General features: G+C 47.3%; 1 pseudogene; it reads left to right on the top strand.

Annotated features, from left to right (window-relative positions):
- The first annotated feature begins 12,392 nt into the window (after positions 1–12,392).
- Positions 12,393–19,601, top strand: part of LOC119446431 (peroxidase-like) — a 33,332-nt pseudogene continuing 26,123 nt past the window's right edge.

Raw genomic sequence — 19,601 nt, 5'->3', positions numbered from 1 at the left:
AAGCACAACTCGTGCGCGCTGCAAGCTAGCGGTGAACTTAACATAGAGACACGTGTAATGAAGTACATCATGTACGTGCACCTTCCCAATGGTCCCCAACTGAAGAAAATGCTCACCATACAGGTGGCTGTAAGCAAACTAGGAGAAAGATGTACTGACAGGTGAAATGTTATTCCCGGCGTCGTCTTAAGCCGATTTGTACAACTGAAAGCAACGCACGATTTCACCATGGCCTACCGAGGTGCTACAATGCTCTAGAAAACCATGCCACAATCATTAAATACCATTACAACAGCAGCTACAGCACACTCCATGCTCTGCTACAACGACTAACCACGGCGGCGCAGGCATTTGCTCAGCATGCACGTGAGGCTGCCACGTTGGGCTGCAAATAAAGAACAACCAAACGCAAATTGATCTAAAACAACGTGTTAGCAGCCGTATGAGTACATGGTTAGTTTGTTTCTAATGGTAAATTATTTTTTCATTCAGAACTGCGCTTATATTAACAACATTTTCACAAAAATCGATCTAAAACACCGAACTATTTCCAAGTGCGAATGCAGCCACTGCAAAAAATATCTCTAGCCTCCACAGCGTTGCACCTGATGTACGAAACGGAGTATACAATTAGGTTTCGTTCTAAGAGGGACAGACAATCGCTCAGAATATGAATCGAGATAACCCGCTCGTGGAAAGATTGCCTATCGCACTGGTTAAAACGAGCCATGTTTTTCTCATTAAAGGTGAATTTATATTTTTAATTCTTCTTTAAGGGGGAGGGGGGAAATAAACTTTATTATATATAGAGGGGAGGTGAAATGGAGCCCAGGCTGGACAGCGGGTCTAGGTCGGGGCCCAGGGAGCCGCAACGCTAGCCGACCACACTGCCAGCCTGGTTTGAATGATCAGTTCTGGCGATCGCAGTGTCGATTCCCGCACCTCCGGTGAGGGAGCTTGCTTCGTGAGCCCTCTAGGGGGCGGATTGCTGGGGCATCCCCATAGAATGTGGTCCTGGCTTGCCTCTGCCAGGCCCTAATACATTGACACATTATCATCTCTGATGATGGCGGCTAGGCGCCTGGGGCTTAAAATGTGCCCGCCTGAGAATTGTAGCCTGCGCACGCGTAAGAGAGTCGCGCGGTGGCGAATAAAGTTGACGTTCTTCTCTGTAGATGTTCAGCTGATCACCATAGCTTAGGGCTGCCCTTTGGGAGTCCGGTACATGAGGCTGGCCCACCACCCGGTTGGTTCTTGCTCGGGTTGTTGCCCCGTTTCAAAGGGGATGCCAATAAATCATCATCATCATCGAGCCCCAGAAGCCGCCGTTCCCGCGTTCTAGACAAGGCTGTTCACGTCTGTACTTGGAGGAAAACGCGGCACAAGCATAACAAAGGTCTGTACGACAACGCAAAATTATTGTACCAGCTTTTTATTGTCAAAAGTGGTTAAAAAGGTCAAAATTCAGGTGGTTAACTTGCATTTTTAACCTGTGAAAGCAGAACGATGGGCGGCTTTTGATAATTTGCGAGGCGGGCTATCGGCATCGCTCTCACTTCTCAGCGTTTCTGAGGAGGGACTTTTTTTAGCGGCTGCTCAGACCGAAGAATTCTGCTTACAAAATATCCACGCGCTTTTTGAAGTAACCCAATGGGCAATAAAAGTACTGTGGACATCCACTGGCCCGTCAGTTTTGGACATATGGATGTCCGTCGGAGATCCACAGAAATCCACCGGATTTACTACAGACGTCCATAGGACGCTTATGCGCAAGAAAATTGGCAGTCCGTCGAACATCCGATGGCTACCAGAACTGTAGATTCGGACGTTACAGGGACATGCAAAACCATGCACTTGGGCCTTTTCAGCACATCCATCGGACATCCACAGGAACACAGTTATTGAAACTTCTGCTGCAGCGACGTAGGAGGTTGCAAATTTGGGGCGCTTGAACTGTGGGCAGTGTTATTTTGTTTTTCTTGTGGAAGCGTGCAATATTGCCACGAAAAATTCTGTGAATTCATTATCGAGACTTTACGCAATGTCCATTGCAGATGTCGCTTGCACCATACGCAGTGCAGAAACTGTTGAGAAATAATCAAATACATGATGTCCCATGGATGTCCCTCTGTCGTCTGAAGCATGACGTCCGCATAAAATCCAGTGCATATGTCCTTAGGATGTTCAAGATTAAAAAAAAAAAAACGGACGATCAATATAACCGGAACACAACGTCCCTGGGTAATCCTGGGGATAATCGGCTCTGGACGTGGACATCCGGATATAATTCGGTTGTCCACCGTATTTTCATGGCCAGTTGGGAACCGCTGTGCAGGTGTAAACACTAACACGGGTGAGCTTTTCGTTGCGTCGCACCATAAAAAAACTAGGTCCTTAAAAATCGGTTGTCAGTCCCTTTAAATCGGCTCAATGGTGGCCTGATAAAAGCTTTCCTGCATTTCGCATGTATTAGAATACGGAACCCGCTGCAGTAGCTTAGTGGGCGTCGTTGCGCTGCTGTGTTCAACGTCACGGGTTCGATCTCGGCCGCGGCGGTCGTATTTCGATGTGGGCGAAATGCAAAAACGCTTGCGTACTTAAATTTATGAGCACATAGCTCTTGTTGGGCGAAAAAAACAAACAAAACAAATGGTTTCTCAAGAGTTTTTCTCTGTATGGAGATTTTTCAAGCCTCACAAGTGTCGGCGGTGGTGGTGGCGTCACGCTGAAAAGTGGGCCGATCCTGGTGATAGTGCAGAAAGGGTCCAGGCTCGATGGCACATACCCCTGTCGGCTCGGGGCCGGGTAGTGCGCCCTTGAACTACCCTTGTCACACGTGGGACCCCGAGAGACAAAATCACCAGCCCTTCCCCTGTCGAGAAAATGGGGGGTAAGCGAAACATGTCGTCCGATTCTAGCGCGAGGGCTTCCGAAGTCCAGGCAAACCGTCAGCGAAGGGCCGCCGACCCTGAGTTCAGGGCAAAAGAAGTGGAACGCCTGCGACAGCGGCGTCTGGCCACAAGCTTCGCTTGCCCCCATTTTCTCGACAGGGGAAGGGCTCTGAATTTTTGGTTTGGTCCCCCAAACTTTCTCCTATTTTAAGATGTCGCGCCCAGACCGTGGTGCCTGTAACGTCAGTGTTGCGTCACAGATTGACAGGTGCTTTCGCGTATTTATGCCCGTTTTTACGGAGAAAACGTTCCCCAATGCTCCCAAGTTCACTTTTTGCACATTTCCGAGCGGAAAATTACCGTCCTTTTTCGGTAAGCTGTTCCCTGGCAGACACTTTCAAAATCGATTATTTCATGGGAGCTGGTGCGGAAATCTGAAGTTGGCGTCACCACCTGTGTTTAGTTCCTGTTTTCAGAGAGCTTGGTCGGTCACAATAACACTGACGAGTTTCGTGTATTCCAGGCCTGTAATCTACAATTTGACAGCACAAAGGAGCTATGGCTTTTTCAAGTTTACAGGGTCGATTCTATTTATTTATTTATTTATTTATTTATTTATTTATTTATTTATTTATTTATTTATTTATTTATTTATTTACTAAATGATGTACTGCATTTACAATGCTTTCCATCAGAAGTAGTCATATAGTCTATCCTCTCTTATAATCTCTCCCTGTCCCACTTATGGGCTGATGACGCCTGGACATGGTGCCCGTCCGGCATGCCTCCGTGCTTGAGAGGTGCGCTCGCCGGCGCTTGTGCCTCTCCCTGCAATTTTTACAGCGAAGCTGTTATAGGCTACGTCCAGGAGATCGCGTCCGGCAATAATCGGAAGTAGATCTACAATTTCTAAAACGGCGTTGCATGTAGGCTCCCTAACAATTTCAGGTGCGTCGCGCCACCTTGTGGCGTCGTATGAAAACGGCGGGATAGCGGCGTTCTTAAACTTCGGGATCGTAAAAGACTGCGTGCGTTGCTTGCTTGACCCGTGCACCGTCAGAATTGTTGCGTCAGCGTTGCTTGCTCATAGAAGACGATGACTACAGGTGACCTGCACACCATCAGGATTGTCGCGTGAGCCTTTGCATATAGGTAAGACACGATGTCGGGTCGGTGTAGTAAGTGAACAGTGAAGTAAGTAGTAAGTGTACGATTTGCGCTCAAGGACGTTGAAGGTCGACTGAACGATGAGACATATAAGGCTTTACTTCTGTATCGCGCTCTCCTAGGGGAGGTGAAGCGGGCATTATAAATAGGATGCCGAGAAAGAAAGTAAAAATGAGGAAGGAAAGGGGGATAGGCCCCCCAAAATAAGCAAAAATACTGTCTGCACGTTGAATCAAGAGAAAAAAAATAATGAGAACAAACCTCATCATGTTACTAAAGCAAACAAAGATTGAGCCGCTATGTCAGGGTGTGTTAAAATCACGTGCGGCGCATACCCGCATGGAATATGCAGGTATGAGCCAGGGACAAGAAAGAAGGAAGGTATAAGAAATCACGTGTGGCTCATACACATGTTTTGTGTCTTTCAACCCCGAAATTAAAAAAAAATTAAATATAATTAAACAAAACCGACAGCTTCGCTGGTCTTCCATCTTCACATAGTGGAAGGGATCTGAATTTTTCTAGGTATTATAGGTGTTCTGTGGCCTGGCTACTAGGGCCATAGATTTAAGAGAAGTTTATTTCAACAAACTCATACATGGAAGTACACGTGAACTTGGCTTCAAGTACAAGAAAGCATTCAAGTACTAACGACAATGACACGTACTATCAACAGGGCACATTACCAAGAAAAAAAGAACGCACCAAGGTGACATACAAGTCATACAAGGTGACATACAAGTCATACAAGGTGACCCCTGTAGGGCCGCCGACCCCCGTTGGCGCCACAACACAAATGCACCTATGCACCACAAGATACCATCGAATAGAACTCGCCGCTGCGTTCTTGACTCTATACGTACAAGGAACATTCGCCACAGTAAGAACCAAAAAGCTTTCGACACTGGGCAGTTGAACAACGCATGTCGTAACGTTTCTTTTTGTCTGCACTGAGGGCACCGGTTATTGGGAGAGAGAGAGAGAGAGAGAAACATGCTTTAATGTGATGCTGGAGATGCCGTGCGGATTCGCGTGGGTAAAACGCACCAAACTCGTCTGCACCCGAAGTCGCGCACCTCGGCGGGCACGGCCGACGAAGGAGGAGGAAGAAACTTTATTTTAGGCTGGCACGTAGCCCAGTAAAGAAGAGCGCTTGCTCCACTAAGGCCCGCTGATGATCCGCCGAGTCTGAGTGAAGCCAAGCGCTCCAGGAAGGAGGGGGGGTGTAAGGGAAATAAGGAGAGGTAATGGCAGTGTTACATGAGTACAGGATGTGACGAAATCAGACTGCGCCAGCTGACGGTCCTGCACCTCTGCAGTTCTTCATGCGACAAGTGTTCGACGGCTAAACATTCGCACACCTGCGTTGCCGGGGTCTTAACTAAGTCAACATCAGGTAAGGTCTGATCGAATGGACTGGAGGCTGCTGCATGCCTATTTATCGTATGGCTACTATAACCATAGATACAGTGGCGAATACGCACTTCGTTTCGGAGCCGAATTTTCAAGTGCAGCACTGCTTGGAAGCCATAACAAGGAACCCCCTCACCTGTTCTAAGTAATATTTCTTATGTCGATCAACGTTTTCTTTAGTGCTTGACCATTGTTAAGCTTAAGTAGCATTCCTAACAAGTTCAATATTAAGCATGTTTCTTTTTACTTAACCATGACTGCATTCTCGCTGGGGAGAAGATATGTAAAATAGTAGGATAATATTGTGAACACTGTTTCCTTTCCGAAGAAGTATCGACACCCACATTTTTTACGCTCACTGACCTACACTGCGAGCAAACTGCTCAGAAAGCTATCTGAATCCGAGGCTGCGTACTGTAGACCCATGTGTACACCTTTTCAAGAATTTCTCGACACAAGAATGTTGAAAGAAAACGCTTTTTGAATCTGAAACACACGCGCCGCCGATCCACAGTCAAGAAATATCGTTCTTCTATAACGGCGTCGTAGAACGGGTCGACAGTACACCAACATGCAGTGGCACCGCCAGGAATTTTTCCGCAGTAAGGGGGGAGGGGGGGGGGGAGGGACTCTTGACCGGGCGAAGGTGCGGGGCAGGCGGGTGTTGTCGCACGGCGCTTAATGCCAGATAACCCTGGTACACAGAAATTTCGGGCCGGGGGAGGGAGGGGGGGGGGCACGTGCCTCAGTGTGCCCCCCCCCCCCCCCCCCCCCCCGACTTTTCATTGCTACGCCCTTTCCAACATGCATCTTTAGCAAGGCTCCACTGGAAGAAAGTTATAGTCTCAGCCTCGAGACGTGGACGAAAACAGTTACCGCAAACTCCAGGAAAGAAAGCGGCATTTCCTAAGTCTCGTCGCAGAACTAGCTTACGCGGACACCCGGCGGGGGTGGGGTCAGAGACACCACGCTCATCCCACGAGCGCTTTCTCTCTATACGCAGCGGCAAAGCTCTCGTACACGTATCAGCGGCACACCGTCCAGCGGAGCAAGTGAGTCGTCTGCGAGTGCCGATGTCAGCGCCGGCGCACGGCGCGTGGGCCCCCCGACAGCGCGGTAATCAGTCGGCGGGCCAGGTTAGGGTTTCACCCGCGGCCTGCATGTTTGCGTCCGGCGCAAGCTTTCGTCGTCGACGCTTTTCGGATCGCCTTCCGTGGCCTGCGCTTCAGCGACGTCTCGTCGTGGTTGGCGTTTAGCGCGTGGCAAGAACCAGCCAGCCGCCGCACCTGTACGCGCTCTGCCATGGGGTAAGTGACGGGACGTCTGTTCAGTTCGAACCGCTCGAAATCGCGTCCTTTCTGTTACTCGTCGAACGCGAGTTCAAACAAATTGGGCTTAACGTCACGAAGCAAGACACGGGCTAAAGGGACTCCTTAGTTGGGGGGATTCCCGATTAACTTTGACCACCTCCGGGGTTTTCTCTGGGAAACAAACGCAAGTGCTGTTAACCTCTTCCGCCGCCTTGTTTCATCGATGGTTTCGAGCTGCTGAGGAACGCGGTCCGCGCTGGTACCTAGCGATAGTACTATATGGTAGAGATGCCTTTGACTTGCAACACATAAGTGTATGCATGTATACAAGGTCGTATTTTGTTAATCGAAACAATCTATTGTGTTCAAGCGCTGATAACAGCAGCGCTTTGAGTGACATTCATTGCATGAACCCCTGTACGTCTATGTACAAGGCGGGACAAACTAATTTTGTTCATTCTTTCGTTCTCTTTCTCTAATTTTTATACCCCTTTCAGCTTCCTTAGTAGAGGGTAGCCAACCGGAGATATCCTCTGGTTAACCTCCATATATTTCCTTTACTGTTACTCTCTCTCTTTAACCCCCCTGTATATCTCGCTCTGTATCTAATTTTATGTGTAAAGAAATACGTATAATTATTGATTGACTGACTGTAGGAAGGCATGTGCTCAGGGACGAGGTGTTGCCAGAATAACGTATATCTGGCTTATCCACCCTGAATGAATGTAGACGTGGTGCAGTCGTGGCCCAATTTCTAGGACTACGTGGAGTGACGCGCAAGATAGCAGATCAAGCCACAGGAGCATGACGTGCTACTATAGCTGCTCATTGCAATTGGCTGTCCGCTTTAAGAGGAAGCTTTAGCTCGGGTGCCCCTATCTAAATACGTGTAAAAGGAGAATTAATTTTTCTCGGCAACCACTGCACCAAATTTGACGAGGTTTGTTGCATTTAAAAGAAAAAAAACTTAAAATCTAGTGACTGTTTGTTTCGAATTTCTGATTTAGGTTGTCATTTCTTAGATGGGCAATAATCGAAAATTTTCAGAAAACGATACCAAGTTTACAACTCTGTAACTCAGCAATGAAAAATGATATCAAATTCTCTAAATTGCATCTGATAGTACATCTAAAGCGGACAAAATTGATATGTTACACATGCATCTAAAAAACAAAAATTAGTAATATGGAAATGCAGCTTTTGCAGAACCCTTGTACACAGCGTACCAAATTCATGTAAGATATAAATTGGCATATCGCATTTGGCCGCTTTAAATGATCTAATGGATGCCGTTTACAGAACCGCAATGTCCATTCTTGATGCAGAGCTATTAATTTGTAAACTTCGTGCCTCTATTTTTTTTTCGAGCTTTCGAATTTTTCAAAATTCTATTAACAAAATTCAGGCCCTAAATCGAAATTACGCTTCTAACAGGCACTAGAATTTGACTTTCTCTCTCAAGTGCAACGCATTTAATTAAAATCAGTCCAGAGGTTATCTCAGAAAAGCGTTTCTGCGTTTTACATGCATTTGAATAGGCCGCGTCGGAGTCGGGGACCATAGTTGTGCCTCGTTTGTTTGCTTACCGTCTATTTACTGACCAGCGCTACAGTTATCGTATTATTTCGCAGTATACTTGTAGGGGTCGCTGTTTACCTACGCACTTTCTCAGCGTTTGTTTGCGAAATGACCCAACGGAGTGCGGATGTGGGAGAGACATAACGTTTGAGCGGTACATATACCGATGCAGTTCATCAACTCGGGTGTTTGCAGCCTTCTAAAAAAGAAAAGAAAAACCCACGCGTAACTGCGTAAACATGGAGGAGTTGCAGAATTTACTGCGGTTGTTGAAAAACAAGTTGCGCAAGGCTAGGAAAACGAGAAAGAAAGAAAGAAAGAAAGAGAGAAAGAAAGCAAGAAAGAAAGAAAGGAAGAAAGAAAGAAAGAATCTACAAAAACGGAGTATTCCATTGAGCGGGAGTATTCCACCGTACACATAGCTGTCTTACACAGCTCCTATATGATGGTCTCTAACAGGGGCGTGCACCATCGCTATCGTACGGCGCTCATTGGGCTAAAGCAAAGGAAATGTTTAAATTATTGCTAAGGATAAATAAATATTCAAACGTTCTAAAAGTTCGAACAAAGGTATGACTTGTGGTCACGCCAGTTTATCGCGGACTCTAATTAGCTGTAGTGTTTAGCTGCGTATCTGCGGTCGCGTGTGCGACTTTCGGCCACAGAGACAGCGCTCAGATGGTGGCAGATTGTGAGACACCCTTTCACTGGTATAAGAGAACGTAAGAACTCGTCACTAGTGTCCACGTACATGAAACTATAAACTGTTGTCTGTAATTACTGGAAATTAAAAAAAAATAATTTTAAAGTGTACGTGTCTCAAGTTCTACGAGTATGTTGAAGGAATGCTATAGAAAGTGGTGCCAGAAATATAGCTCATCTTTGAATTGACTCGTACAGCGCAAGAAACACCAGAGACGATATAGAGAAGCACACACGGACTGCGCTTCTCTGTCGTCTGTGTTGTTTCTTGCACGTTTACAAGCCCATTCAAAGGTGAACGAAGACCAAGATCAGAAATAACTGCTTTTTGTTTAATTGGTACACTCCAACCTCACTTAGCAGAAGCGTTCCACAGGGCTTGTTCAATACAGTTTTACAGATTATATGAATCATTGTCCCATTGCATGGGCGTCATTTGCAGTTTAAGGGAGCTGCGAAAAGATGGCTCTCGCAACGGTAGTTACTTTTCGCGCGATGGGGAAAATGTCATAAGATATTTTTAAAAGCTAACAGCTTTCTTTGGCCCTTTCGCTCGTTTCTTTGGTTATCGGACTTTCACCGCTGATGCAAAAGACGCCTGCTCCTGTGCAACCGAGTTGCGAGGGGCCTGAAAGTTTACATGCTTGTTAGAGCTCTCGGGAAGGACTCCGTTCCTTCTTCCGTCGCTCTCTTTCCCGGTGGAGGCTGCCAGAGAGAGAGAGAGAGTTGCATAAAGAAAATAGGCGCTATTCCTGCTTCCCGGCACGGAGCACGGCTGAGCCAACGCCTCCTAGATAGCTAGGGGTGTGCGAAAATTCGAAACATTCGAATAACCAATCGAATAAGCACTACTCGTAAATGCGAATCTTTTTCGAATACTTTTCGAATATTTCAGAATGTCAACTGCGCCGAGAATAAACATAAAATTGGAGCAAAAGTACGGTAAGTTTTCATCCCGCGGGCATAGTGTAGACAGAAAACATGACAACTTGCGCAGTCGAGCAGGCTACGCCACTTAGGCAGCCATACTTTACAGGCTGTATACAGCGATCATTCGCAGCTCTCTGAAGAGCCCTGTCCTTGCGAAGAAACTGCTTGCGTGCTCCTAATGCTTCATTTGTGCTCCTAATAAACAACGCTTCATAACGTACTATGTATTGAGACCAATTTGCTAACATTAAGAATACTTAGATGTGAACATTGTTTTATATTAATTGTGATAACGACTTTTTATTATTCGAAAAGTATTCGATATTAGATATTCGATTCGCTTACGGCACTATTCGATTCGGTCTCAAAAAGTTCCCGACGATTTGATTCTGAAGCGACAGAGTCCTCTTGGCGGCGGCGCTGAGTCTCTGCTCGGGCCGTTCGTTTAGCAGCAGCGGCAGACGAAGCGTCATCCACCGGTTGCGTCGCTCATTGTTCAGAAAGAAAGCGTCAACACGGGAGCGCGTGGCTCGCGCGGAGCGCATTCTCTAGCGGTGGCGGCGCAGGCGAAGTAGCACATGCGCAGTTGGTTCGCGAAGCCCACGCCAGCGCTTTGTTTCCGCGCTCGCGACACGCCTGGTTGCCGCCGGCACTCCGCTTTCCTCCTCATCATTTTGCCATACTCCCTCCTCCGCTTTCCTCCTCGCGTTCTCATCGCAATCGCCGTCTTTCATCTCCCGCTGCGCTCCGCGTTCGCTTTCATCCTTCGCTGTGCTCGTTCGATCGGTTACGAGAGACAACGCCGACGCTCAACGCCGGAACGGGCGTCTAAGAGCTGCGCTCTAAAACCACTATTCGCACACCCCTAAGATAGCACAATGCCTGCGCACTTCAATTCATGACGTCATTCTACCTTGCCCGACAACCATAGAATCTAATGGGGATGCTCCCGAGTAAGCCGCGGTAATTTTGACGTCACCGCTTTCATCACGCCGGGCTTGGTAATGGAAATTTCGGTCCAAGTATAGCATGACGTCATAAAGCAGAGTGCGCAGGCCTGCTATGTAGGAGGCGGTGGCTCAGCGTTCCGCCGGCGGGAGAGGAGGATGGCAGCTCGACTTCCACGCCTGCGCTCTCGCCGTTTGGCGCTGAGCCGTACTCGCTCAAGTGCTGCAGGAGATAGCGCCAACCTTTCCGATTTCCACGCGAACCACCTTTCTCTCTCGCGCCGCTAGAAACGACATACATATGGAGAATCGGCTTATATGTACAGCCATCTATACCGCTACAGACGCTACAGACGGGCTGGCTAACAGAACTGTAGTCTATGGAATTACACAATGAAACAACGAGCGCTACCGAAGTATCTTCACAGCAACACATATACACCTTCAAGCGCATCGTTCCATTGATAAAGCGAAAAGCTTTCTAGAAGCGTTCCGCTATTCGCTTACCTTGAAAATCGTTGTCGGTGGTTCTTACAATTTTTTTTTTGTTTTCATACTGCCATGTTTCATCTTTTACTCGAACGTGCAAGAATATATGCACTTGCGTAATTTGCATGCATTTCAAGCGGCTAGGTAATCATCGGCATCCGGTACTCGTCGTTTCCGTGACAGCGATCTCTTCAGATGAAGGCACGTGATTCAGCTTAGCCAACATAGCTGAACAGGGTCGTAGCAATGCGGACCGGAGGACACCGAGCAAGTCACCCCTCCCCTCATTCCCTCGAAATTTATCTGTACGAGGATATCTGGCACAAAGAAATGTCTAGTACAAAAGACATTTCGGAGGGGGGTGGGGGACGTGTATGGTGTCCCCCCTGCCTCAAAATTTCTGTGTACAAAAATACCTGGCATAAAACAAGGCGCGACAACACCGAGCTGCCCAGCCGCTCCCTTCCTCAGTCAAATGTGTGCGATCACCCCCTCCCCCCCCCCTCCCCCCCTGCCCCAACTTCCGGAAAAAATTTCTGCCGACGCCACTGTAACCGAATCTCTACGCTAGTTCGGTTGCAACCATCCACTGCAACTGGCTCTTGCAGCCTACCTAGTTCGAGAGAAGCAAATGGTTGGGGACCAAGTTTTCGGCTATCGTCTCAGACATCTAGTAAAGTATAGGCGCGTACTCTACGTGCATCATGCATATACATCATGCATATAGTATGTGCGCTTGTGCTTATTTTGTTTCCGAAATCAAATAGACTTGGGGTGCCATTCTGGATATTGACGATTTCCGTCATGTTATCGAATTCGCCATCTTGCCAGCTCTGATTGGCCCACAGGGCTGCTACGGACTCTCTGATTGGCTCAAAACGCCGCCATTACAGAATTTGGCAATATGTCGGAATTTATTGGCGATGTTCGGAATAGCAGCCTTGAACGTTTTTTTCATTCTCTCTCTTGTAGACCGTCGGGGGCGAAACGCATATTGATCGTGTCCCTTCTCGTCGTATACAGCGTCACCAACGGCCATGGAGGTAAGTGACGTGACCGTATACCTCCTGACTGTTTTTTGGGATGGCTGTCCAATAAATTATGTGGCTTGAAAATACACAAACAGGTATGTTTCGTGCAGGTATACATATAGTTCAATAGGAAATGGTAGTGATGGTCATGTATACAGCGTTATATGTGTCCATCTACAAGCACTGCCCAGCACCGCAAATTGATGTGGTCTCACAAGATAACTCGCAAATTGGTCCTATACTCAATAACTTAGCCAGGATTTACATGGACTGCGTCGGATACTAGAGTAACTAGTTCCGCTTATTACGAGTGGATTCGGGCATTCCGTTTTTTTTCCCGAGTTGCTTGTAAAAATTTTGAGCCGCTCGTCGTGGTTATCGAGGCTCGCTAACTTTATTTCCTTCCACAAAAAAATGGTGTGATATATATATATATATATATATATATATATATATATATATATATATTCGCATTCGCGAGTCTTTTCGTAGAATCAAATGTTGAACTGGGCCCGAACTGCTTCTTTTCTTCTTTATTTACTTTTTTGCGGAAGCTAAACGCTGCCGTTATCATAGCTTAGCACAAATTTGCGAAGTAATAAACTACGGTGAGAAGTTATACGTCGACCGTCAATGTGTTTATCGAATTCGGCTATCTCCAAATATGTGTACTCCCCTGAGAAAAAGTGCCCGTTAGGGATACAGCGATAAAGCTGATATTTTTTTCCCGCAGAATGTAACTTGAAATTGAGGGCTGCTGTCCCAATTTGGCACTGCGAACTTTTAAGTGCATTCGCTAGTTTAAGTTTGTGCGTCTGAATTACGAATTACGAAATAATTCAGTCTGTTTCGGCGAGCCTATGTGGTCCGTATACTTTTGCTGACGGATGTACAGTACCGTGGAAATACGTCATAAAGTGCACTTTTGATTTTTGAGCACACTTTCTAGGTGAGATATTCAGCTTGTCTTAGGACGTTTTTTGGGCAATTAAGTTGCTTTAAATTGGGAAGGCCATCCTAAATTGTTGGCATGCGTTCATTTGGCCACTCTATCAGAAACGCAGACAAACGTGGCAGCGGAGAAGGTGTGAAGGGTATTGATAAGTTAAATTGTTTATTTCCAATACCTTCAATGGTCGCATGTTTGAGGGAAGGATAGGGGTTGCACTCACATAAGTAGCTCGAAAGCCGGCAAAAAGATGCGGCGTCATTATACGTTGCTCATGGAAAATCTAACAAACTCGTAACGCTAACAAATGGAATCGCTGTGGATAGAGACAGCGTCTAGTAATTAAAAAAAACCTGAGAGACGCTTAAGATTCGTCTTTAAGAATAGCACACGATAGCATTCAAAGGTACCTGACAGCTTCTCACAGCTTCCCGGCAATTGCAGCTTATGCAACTGTAATATTTACCGGGAAACGCTTGCGGCGAACGCTATGCACAAAGGCGAGCTTTCTGCTTCTTTTTTTTCTTTCCCCCGCACAGGCCCGCGCCTGTCCGCTGCCGCAGTTGTGAAGGAGGCGAGCGGCATCTGGTGGTGCTGCATGGAACCGAGCGGCGCGCGCCGTGCTGTGATTGGTAGAAAATTTCACTCACGATCAACGCCGGATTTCTGCGTAACGGGGCCCTTAAAGCTATCGCTTTAAATGAAAGAAAAGGGGCTTGGTATGGAAGTAGCGTAATATATTGAAGGGCACAGTTAACGCGCTCCATCAATGCAAATATGTGTGATACATTAAAAAAGAAAAAAGAACTCGGACATTACTATCATAACCAAAAAAAGCAAAATAAACATTTTTGGAAGAGAGCACTGATAGACACGATATTTGTTTGGATCACCTAACGCCATTCTGCTTACTCCAACAGTCCTCAGATAGCGATAAGACAAAGTTTTGAAAGCGTTGATAGGAGTTTCCTTGGATCGCTCCTCCGTAGAGTTTGCCACGATACTCACACTGTAGGGAACTTTGGCATTAGTGTCTATGGGAGCTCCAAGCATGGCAGTTCAGTAAGCATGGTAATTAAGGCTAGTACATGGATTTTGCCTTAGCTTCGTCCTTCTGGCTTCAAACGGCTATGCGATTTTGAAAAGTGATCCGTTTTCAACGACATGTTGCGTTATAAATGCAAATTTTGTCCTGATTACGCACGCGCGCCGCAGAGTCTTTTTCTTGCCTTCTGCATTTAGATATTTAGGACTGTTTGAAAACTTAGAGGATTAAAGGCACTTAAAGCGAAGTAAATAAAGCCACAATCACGAAGATCAGCCAAATCCATGTTCTAGCCACCATTTTCATGGTTGCTAAACTATGGATGGATGGATGCTATGAGCGTCCCCTTTGAAGCGGGGCGGTGAATTGCGACACCAAGCTCTTTTTTCTTATTTTGCCTAATGTCTTAACCTATCTTTTTTTTTCTTTAACAGACAAACGAATTCCCAGCATCAAGGTTTCTGAACTATTACTGGGAACTTTGTTTTTCGCACGCCTCCATTGTTTGTGGTCTCTCTATACTTTCCTGCCACAAAACTTCCAATCGCCTTTTACTAATCTCTGTTGCGGACGCGTTTACAACGATCGCCGCGCCAAAGTTCCCTCTAGCGATTTTTGCAGGAAGCTATATGTACTTTTCTAACCAAACCATCTTGCTCTTTCGCAGCAGTGGCGGAAGAGGGCGCTCGCGGTGAAAGCTCCGGCTCCGAAGCTTACGTCTCCCAGCAGCTCAATGCTCCTGCCGAACACGCGGTCACTGCGGGGCTTCCGTCCACGGCCCACGCTGACTCGCCGTTACCGGCCGACGACGCTCGTCCGTTGACGGGGTTGGAAAGAAGCCCGCAGGATGGCGTCACCGTCGAAGAGCACGATGGCGGGGAGGAGCCTGCTGAAGGACAGAACGGAGGGTGAATCTTCACTACTGTCGTTTTGAAGTGCTGTGCAGGATTGCGTGGATTTAGAGGCTATGCGCGGTGGGTCATTTTGGAGTTGAGATTGAAAGGGAGAGAGATAGAGAAGAGGGAAAGGCCGGAAGGTTAACCAAGGACGTGCCCGGTTGGCTACCCTACACTTGGGGAAAGGGGAAGGAAGAAAGATAGATTAGGAAAGGGAAAGGTGCAAAAGTTAATATAGATGCCGTCAGTGTGAACACACTCGCAAAGGAAGTTAAGTGGTTATCACTGTATATATCATAATCACAGGGGACCCTCATCATGAGAAGGAAATTTAGAGAAGAATAAAATTGGGTTGGAGTACATATGGCAGGCACTGCCAAATCCTGACTCGGAGCTTACCACTGTCATTGAAAAAAAAGTGTACAATCATTGCATTCTACAGGTGCTAACATATGGGTCAGAAACTGGGAGGTTAACAAAGAAGCTCGAGAACAAGTTAAGGACCGCACAAAGAGCGATGGAACGAAGAATGTTAGGCTATAACGTTAAGAGACAGGGAGAGAGCTGTGTGGATCAGAGAGCAAACTGGGATAGCGATATTCTAATAGACATTAAGAGCAAAAAATGGACCTGGGCAGGCCATGTAATGCGTAGGATTGATAACGGGTGGGCCATTAGAGTTACAGAATGGGTACCAAGAGAAGGGAAGCGCAGTCGAGGACGGCAGAAAACTAGGTGGGGTAATGAAGTTAGGAAATTTGCAGGCGCATGTTGGAATCAGCTAGCGCAAGAAAGGGGTAATTGAAGGTCGCAGGGAGAGGCCTTCGTCCTGCAGTGGACATAAACATAGGCTGATGATGATGATGGTGATGATGATATCATAAGCATTACCCAGTACCGGGAGTAGCACGTCAGGCAAACAGCCAGGCTAACATTTCCAGCATGTCATTAAAGCATCTCTTTCTCTCGCAGAGGAATGAATGTTCACTAGCAGTCACGAGCGTTTGTACAGTCCAGACGTCTTCATACAAGCGCAATCGGGTGTTTGTGCATGCGAGAGTGCTTTGGCCGAGACACCAGGAGTAAGAAGCACGTAATTCGTGGTTCAGAGATCCGGTGGTCTATTAGTATCGCAGAATAGGGGCCAAGGGAAGGTAGATGCAGTCGAGGGTGGCAGAGGATTGCGCTGATGAGATTAGGAAGTTCGCGGTAGTAGGATAGGTTCGACTTACGTAAGCAGTAGAGTAGCCGAGTACCACATTTCCTCACGTATATAATGACAGAAAGAAGAAAGAATGTGGCATGGGCGATTTTAATTTAACACTTACAAAAAAGGAGAAACAAAACTAAGATTTATCCATAGATTACCTTTCTACAATGCCAATAGAGGTCACTCTTGCCATAAGAGGAGGCTAGCACGAAAGACGCGAACATGAAAGACGGCCTGGTGGCGACGCCGCCGTGAAGTTCCCGCACCAGATCACCATGACGTCACGGATTTTGATGGCGTTTGCTAGGGCCTAAATGATTGTTTACCGCTTGTAAAGATGGACTACATTGTATTAGTTAGCAACTTGCAAGTTAGCAAGTTTCTAGAGTGGTTACAGCGCCTCAGTGGCCCAAATTAAAAAAAAAGTAATAAAAGAAAGGCAACTTTGAAATCCTTCGCGTCACACTGATGTTACGGCGCTAGGGTTTCGGCGAGAAATTAAATTAAACGGAAGTTTGGCCATCGTTTTTTTTTCTTCGCGTAGGGATCCTCTTGTACCGAAATTGTGAAAGATAAAGTTCTGGCAGAAAACTTCATCAGTCTATAAACTAATCTAGTGTTTCTCTTCAGTGTCCCTTTAATATTTGCCTTTGGGGTCATTCGAAGTTTCCTGCCCATTGTTCGACTGTCCCTCTCTGTGTGCGTACGGAGCGTCGACCACCGCATGACGGTCGCCCTGGTCTTGCGTCCAGCGCGCAGGACACCGCTCAGGGAGACATGGCCGTGGCCGAAGAAAGATCGGGCAGGCCGTACTCCGCTGTCCACAAGGCGCCGCCGCCGCGGCCGCTGCAGCAACACCACCAGCGGAAGCCACACCCGCCCCACCCTCATCCACCCCCGCCGCCTCCGCCGCCACCTGTGGTACACGCCGTGGTCGCCAAGCATGGCCCCCGCCCTGTTCTACCCGTACCGCACCACTCCCACCCTCCGCCGCCTGTGAGTGTGCTCGTATCCTGTCTATCGTAGTTTTTCTTCCCTCATCCTTGGCTGCTATTCAAATATTTTACCACGGTATAACAGACCCAATTTGCTGCGCTTGTGATACTACTAAGTGGCTTGTTTGAAAGGGAAAGGTTGGCGCTATCTTCTGCAGCCCTTGAGGGAGCACGGCTCAGCGCCAGCTTGTGATCCTCAAGCACGGCCGAATCCTTCTCCATGGCGGAATGTCTTGTACAGGGGCGGCGCCAGGATTTTTCTCCTGGGGGGGGGGGGGGCACAGCTAGCGATAAGCGAGGTCGTTCAGAGGGGGCAGGGGGGGGGGGGTGAAGGACATAGCTATAGGGTCAGCTTTCGACACCTTCAGGGGCTCGATTGGGGGGGAGGGGGGCAGTTTAAAATTTCGGAGGGGCTCCCCCCCCCCCCTTGCCCCTCTCTGGCGTCGCTCCTGTTCTCGTACTTGGTGACAACCCAAAAAATTCGTTGGAAGCTCCACCCGCAAAACCGCGTGTGCATCTTCCCGCTTTGCGTCTGCGCTCCGAAACATTGAACCTGAGGGTTGTCAAGCTGTAGATTTGCGATATACGTGACACGTTACCATGTCAAGTGATACGTCAGGCCCTCCACGCATGCGCCGCCTCTCCGCGTAAGCGTGTACAGTATAAATGCTGAGTGATCAACGTTTTAGCGTGCCGTCGTCGCGTATCGTGTTAGAGCGTAGAATCGAATTCGTGATGCAGTAAAGAATCAATTTTTTCGAGCGTTCCGCATCGGCACCGCATCACCAACGCTGATGCTGCGGCGCCATTTGTTAGGTGGAAATCAAAACACTTTGCTCGCTAGGCATAGTAGCGTCAAAACAAACAGATGATCTCAATGATAACGACAAAACACCGCTAATACTTGGTCCTCAGTGTGAACCATTTATTTCTCGCTGTCATGTTGAAGAGTAAGTATCAAGGATGATTTAGGATCTAGAAGGGCTGTCTGGGCTTCTCTGGTCACCTCTACGTTGGTACGCAATCACGGTAAACTGCCGCGGACCGCGGTAGTCAGCGGTATAAGACGCGCATGCTCAGTGGGCGTAACGTATCACGTGTCATGGCAACGTCATACGCAAAGCTAACACTCCCCAATATTGAAATAAGCTCGTCGCCGCCTTGCAGTCACGGAAATTGTTGGACGTGATTAGCTGGCGCGCCTATAAACATTCTATTTGATTGAGTGATGTGTTTTCCATTTCATTTTTAGGTTGTCACCGACTAATAGAATAAACGAAGACACTTCGTCACATTTCGTTTTTACACGTTAAATGCATGATTTGCTCCCAATAAGTTGATTCGACAAGTACCAAAGCTAATGAATACAATAGTGCATTTAGACTAAAGCATGAAGAAGACACGACGCATAGCGTTGTCGTATACGTGTCTTCGTCGTTCGCATGTTATTGTCTTGACTCGCTATTGTATTTGTTACAACGGTCTATAATACCGAAAAAACAATGTCAGCGGGGGAACAGACTGATGAGCTAGTCGCGGCTTAAGATTACGAGGAAAACAGCGCCCAAATACGAAGCCGATTTATATGTCTGCGATCGCGAACCACTTGGGCCTCACGTTGTGTTTAGGATGGACCCAAGTCGATGTGGATGACTCTCGATTGTTGCTTTCAAGGGCCAACGCGAAATGCCCAAGTACAGTAACTATACGCGGCAGCGTTGGTGAAAAAAAAAGAAGAAACACTGCGCTGAATGTTACACAGAAATATGTGTTGCCAAGCTGATGAGCGCTAAGATATTTATTCTTTCTTGTTTTTTTTTTACCACTGCGCTACGAACGGGTCACGGCACTATTCGTTGCGGATTGCTGCGTGCCACCGAACCTTGAGACCTATACCAATGAAAAGCGGTTCATTCAGTCAGCGTAAAAGATTGACAGGAACGCGGAGACTTAAGCGTCTGAACAAGGGTAAGCCTCAGCCTGGAGCAAACCTTCCACGCACTGTGAGAAACAGTACTAGGCGAAGCATTTCGCCGGTAGCTGGCTAT

Source organism: Dermacentor silvarum, chromosome 3 (assembly GCF_013339745.2).
Source record: "Dermacentor silvarum isolate Dsil-2018 chromosome 3, BIME_Dsil_1.4, whole genome shotgun sequence".
In the NCBI taxonomy this organism is placed as follows: Eukaryota; Metazoa; Arthropoda; class Arachnida; order Ixodida; family Ixodidae; genus Dermacentor; species Dermacentor silvarum.
Note: the sequence above shows the minus strand (reverse complement) of the source record. Positions and strands in the feature narration are given on the sequence as shown.